Consider the following 6,115-nt stretch of genomic DNA (forward strand, 5'->3'; position numbering starts at 1 on the left):
CTATATTTTTCAAAGCCTATAATCATTTCCTTTGATTCTGATAAGCAGTCTGACAAAATCAATCCCCAAGATCTTTTTTTTTTTTTTTTTTTTTGAGACAGATTTTCTTGTTGCCTGGGCTGGAGTGCAATGGCACCGTCTCGGCTCACTGCAACCTCCATCTCCCGAGTTCAAGCAATTCTCCTGCCTCGGCCTCCCAAGTAGCTGGGATTATAGGCATGCACCACCATGCCTGGCTAATTTTTTGTATTTAGTAGAGCCGGGGTTTCACCATATTGGTCAGGCTGGTCTCAAACTCCGGACCTCAAGTGATCCATCCACTTTGGCCTCCCAAAGTGCTGGGATTACAGGAATGAACCACAGCGCCCAGCCTGACCGATTTTTTTTTAATTCAGTGAAAGAAGAATCTGTAAATTATTTTTTCACACAATTGTACACACACATGTAAAATTAGCCCCTAACTAGCATCTCTTTTGATGGAGAAATGCTAGAGGTATTTCTACTAAAGTCAGGAGTAAGACAAGGGTATCCATTATTAATGGGACTGGTTAACAACTTACTGGAAATATTAACCAATTTAATTAAGAGAAGCATTTAGAGGTATAAGAATTATAAATAAGGAGATAAAACTATTTCTAGTTATAGATTATTATATATGTGTGGAAAACCCAAAGGAATCAATGGGGAAAATATCATAAATAATAAAAGAACTCTGAAAATTAGCAAGATATAAAATTCATACACATGAACAGTCTTTCTATAGTCACAGCAATAATTAATCTGAAAGTGTTTTGAAAGACAGCCTCCATCTATAATCACAGCAAAAAATAGACAGAATACTTAGGAATAAGTTTAATAGGAAATGCGCAAAAGCCATAAGAAGAAAATTTGAATGAATCAGCTGTCCTTTATGTATTTAAATGAAATTCTACAAATACTAAAAGAAAACATGACATAAGTGAATTCCTTTAAAATCTGGAAGTAGAGGGTCTTTTAACTGTCACTCAAAATCTTGAATCAATACTTAGGATTTTGTGTTGATTTGATTACATGAAGTTTTTTTTAAAAGGCTTTTGCATTCATATAACGTTATAAAAGTCAAAAGACAAGTGACAAACTAGAAAAAATTATTTGGGACTTATTTCACAGCCAAATGATTAAGCTTTTTAACATAAATAGTTCCTAGAAATCAAGAAGAAAAAGACCAACAATTCTGAATATATCCAACGACCTGAACTGAGAGTTCATAGAAAACGAAATAAAAATGTTCCTTAAACAAATGGAAAGCTCCTCAACTTCAGTCATAGAGAGATGAGCATCAAGATTACACCGTGATACCTCCCCACCAAATAGGCAAAAATCAAAATTTTGACAATATATTCTATTGGTAAGGCTGCAGATAAACAAGTACTGCCATATATTGTTGTTACGAATGCAAAATGATACAACTCCCTCGGAGAAGAGTATGTCAATATCTATCAAGATCACAGCTGTGTTTATTCTCTGGCCCAGAAATCCCACTACTAGAAATCTAAGGATATAACTGCACCAATGCAACATGACACATGCACAAAGTTATTCATTAGGCATATTTGTACTAGGAAAAAAAAAAAAAGGAAACAGCTCAAATGTTCTCCAATAGATGAATGGTTCAATAAACTGTGGTACCACCACATGATGGAGAATTAGGTATCCGTAAAAATAATGAGGATCATCTCAATGCATTTGTATGAAATGATCCCTAGAAGATATTGTTAAGTGAAATAGCAAGATGCTGAAAAGTGTGTATTGTATGCTACCTTTGTGGGAAAGAGTGAAGGGGTGTAAGACTGTGACTACAAATTTACTTATATTTGTAATAAGAATAACTGTAGGCCGGGCGCGGTGGCTCAAGCCTGTAATCCCAGCACTTTGGGAGGCCGAGACGGGCGGATCACGAGGTCAGGAGATCGAGAGACGATCCCGGCTAACACGGTGAAACCCCGTCTCTACTAAAAAAATACAAAAAAAAAAATAGCCGGGCGAGGTGGCGGGCGCCTGTAGTCCCAGCTACTCGGGAGGCTGAGGCAGGAGAATGGCGTAAACCCGGGAGGCGGAGCTTGCAGTGAGCTGAGATCCGGCCACTGCACTCCAGCCTGCGTGACAGAGCAAGACTCCGTCTCAAAAAAAAAAAAAAAAGAATAACTGTAAGAATTAACAAGAAATTAATTTTAATAATTGGTTCCATTTAGCTAAAAGACAAGCAGATGAGGAGAGAGGTGACTGGGAAGGAAGAGGAATTTCTTAATTATAACTTTTAACTTCTAAAACATGTGATGCCTTTACATATTTCAAAAAATACATATTGGTATGGTCTGAATGTGTTCCTCTAACATGCACATATTGAAATCTAATTCCCAATGTTCCGATATTAAGAGTTGCGGCCTTTGGGAAAATAATTTAGTAATGAGGGTAGAGCCCTCATGAATAGAATTAGTGCCCTTATTAAAGAAACCTCAAGGATCTTGTTAGCCCCTTCCACCATGTGAAAACACAGCTAAAAGACACAATCCATGAGGAACCAGCCCCCATCAGGCACTGAATCTGCTGGTGGCTTGATCTTGGACTTGTCAACCTCCAGAACCATGAGCAATATAATTCTGTTGTTTATAAATTACCCAATCTAAGATATTTTGTTACAGTAGTCAGAATGGACTGAGATATATGTGTGTATGTGTAGTATAAAAAAGGAAAAGAAAAGCCATTCCTAAAATTAAAGCAAAAAAGAAATTAATCACATATAAAATTAATAACAATCATACAGTAAAAAATAATTATGTCAACTGAGTTTGAAACTTAGCACTATGTATTTCTTTGGTGGGCTATAATCTGGGATTAAAAAATAAAAATATATATAATCAATTCATTCAGTTGTATTGTTATTTTGAAATAACAATACAAAATAACTCAAACAATACAAAATAATAATACAAAAATAACTCAAATAATTAAGTAAAACTCTCTGTAATGCTAAATTTGAATTTGAACTATCATTACAAAGTCATGATTTTAAAGAATACATAGACAAGCATGTCTCATTTTGTTGCTCTTCACTTTATTGCACTTTGTGGATATTGTGTTTTTCACAAATGGAAAGTTTGTGAGTTTGTGGCCGCCCTGCATAGAGGAAGTTAATCAGCACCATTTTTCCAACCGCGTGTGCTCACTTCATGTCTCTGTGTCAAATTTTGGTAATTTTCACAATATTTCAAACTTTTTCATTATTATTGTATCTGTTAAGGTTATCTGTAATTAGTGATCTTTGACATTGCTATTCTGATTGTTTTGGGGTGCCACAAACCAGGTCCATATAAGACAGCAAACTTAATAAAAGTGTGTGTTCCAACTGCTTCACCAGCTGGCCATTTCCCCATCTCTCTCCCTCTCCTCAAGCCTCCCTATTCCCTGAGGCACAACAATATTGAGATTAGGTCAATTAATAACCCTACAGTGGCCTCTAAATGTTCAAGTGAAAAGAAGAGCCACGCATCTCTCACGTTAAATCGAAAGTTAGATATGATTAAGCTGAGTGAAGAAGGCACGTTGAAAGTTAAGATAAACTGAAAGCCTGGCCTCTTGTACCAGTTAGCCAAGTTGTGAATGCAAAGGAAAATTTCTTGAAGGAAATTAAAAGTGTTATTCTAGTGAATTAACATACAAATGATAAGAAAGTGAAACAGTCTTATTGTTACTACGGAGAAAGTTTTAGTGGTCTGAATAGCTAGCTGATCCAACAAGCCACAACACTCCCTTAAGCTAAAGCCTAATCTAGACCAAGGTGCTCACTCTCTTCAGTTCTATCAAGGCTGAGAGAGGTGAGGAAACTTCAGAAGAAATGTTTGAAGCCAGCAGAGATTGGTTCATGAGGTTTAAGGAAAAAAGCTGTACCGTAACATAAAAGTATAAGGTGAAGCAGCAAGTGCTGATGTAGAAGCTGCAGCAAGTTATCCAAAAGGTTTTGCTAAGACCATTGATGAAGGTGGGTACACAGAATAACAGATTTTCTGGAGGAAGGTGCCATCTAGGACTTTCAGAGCTAAAGAGGAGAAGTCAATACTTGGCTTCAACTTCAGAAGACAGGCTGATTCTTTTATTAGGGGCTAATGCAGCTGGTGACTTTAAGTGGAAGCTAATGCTCATTTACCATTCTGAAAATCCTAGGGCCCTTAAGAATTATGCTAAATCTACTCTTCCTGAGTTCTATAAATGGAACAACAAAGCTTGGATGACAGCACATCTATTTACAGCGTGGTTTACTGAATATTTTAAACTCAATGTTGAGATCTATTGCTCAGAAAAAGAGATTCCTTTCAAAATTATTGTTCATTAATTGTTATTGTTCATTAACAATGCACCTGTTCACTCAAAAGAACTAATGGAGATATACAAGGAGATTAATGTTGTTTTCATGCCCGCTAACACACCATCCATTCTGCAGCCCTAGATCAAGGAGCAATTTTCAAGTCTTATTATTTAGGAAATATATTTCATAAGGCTATAGCTACCATAGCTCGTGATTCCTCTCATAGACCTGGACAAAGTAAATTGAAAACCTTATGGATAGGATTCATCATTTTTTTAGACATAATGCTATTGCACACTTAATACATTACAGTATAGGGTAAACGTAACTCTTATGTACACTAGGAAACCAAAAAATTATATAACTCCTTTTATTGCCATTAGGAATGTTGTCTGTTCCTAATGCCAATTGTATACAATAGGAAATTGTATAACTCTCTTTATTGTCATTAGGAACATTCATGATTTATAAGAGGAGATCAAAATATCGACATTAACAGGATTTTGGAAGAGGTTGATTTCAACCCTCATTGATGACTTTAAGGAGTACAAGCCTTCAATGGAGGAAGTAACTGAAGATATGGTGAAAATAAGAAGAGAACTAGAATTAGAAGTGGACTCTACAGGTGTGACTGATTTTTGGCAATCTCATGATCAAACTTGAATGGATGAAGAGTTGCTTCATATGAATGAGCAAGGATGGCATCTACTCCTGGTGAAGATCCTGTGAACATTGTTGAAATGACAACAAAGATTTAGAACCTTACATAAACTTGATAAAGCAGCAGCAGGATTCAAGAGGATTGACTCCAATTTTTAAAGAAGTAGTACTGTGGATAAAATGCTATCAAATAGCATCACATGCTACAGAGAAGTCTTTTGTGAACAGAGGAGTCAATTGATATGGCAAACTTCATTGCTATCTTATTTTAAGAAATTGCCATAGCCACCCCAAACTTCAGCAACTACCACTCTAATCAGTTAGCAACTATAAACATGGAGGCAAAACTCTCCAACAGCAAAAAGATAACTACTCGCTGAAGGCTCAGATAATCATTAGTATTTTTTAGCAATGAAGTATTTTCAATTAAGGTATGTTTATTTTTTATAGAAATAATGCTGTTGCACACTTAATACACTACAGTATAGTGTAAACATAACTTTCATATACACTAGGAAACAAAAAAATTGTGTAACTCCCTTTATTACAATATTCACTTTATTGCAGTGTTCTGGAACCACACTTGCAGTATCTCCAAGGTATGCCTGTATTGTCTAACTCTGCCCATTGAAAGAGACAAAAAAAAAAAGTAATATTCGAGTAGCAATGGGTATCCCTAGAGCCAGATTATGGTTTCTAAATATCATTCCACATTTAAGAAACCAAGTCTTCTTAGAGAAATAACTCGCCCCAGGTGTGGGGCAAAGAATATACAAAGCCAGTCTGGAATATCTCACTCTTGTAGGAAATAAGAGAACTTGTAAAGATCAATGGGATCATGTTGAAAAGACCAATCAATCTGAAGAGATCACAACTGGCCAACATTGGGCCAATGTGAGTATGAAAAAAATGGCAATAAGAATATATTAAAGGCCATAAATATCTGAATGACACACACAAATAGAAACTACAAACAAAACAAATTTCATGTGTCAACATTGGAAGTGATACTTTGCCAACTTTTTTCCTGAAAATTGGTAATTGAAGGTAAAAATAATTTATCCTGTATTTCCAGTTGGAATTCTATTTAAGGGTAACTAAATAGCCCAGTTG

This window comes from Macaca thibetana, chromosome 2 (assembly GCF_024542745.1).
Source record: "Macaca thibetana thibetana isolate TM-01 chromosome 2, ASM2454274v1, whole genome shotgun sequence".
NCBI lineage: Eukaryota > Metazoa > Chordata > Mammalia > Primates > Cercopithecidae > Macaca > Macaca thibetana.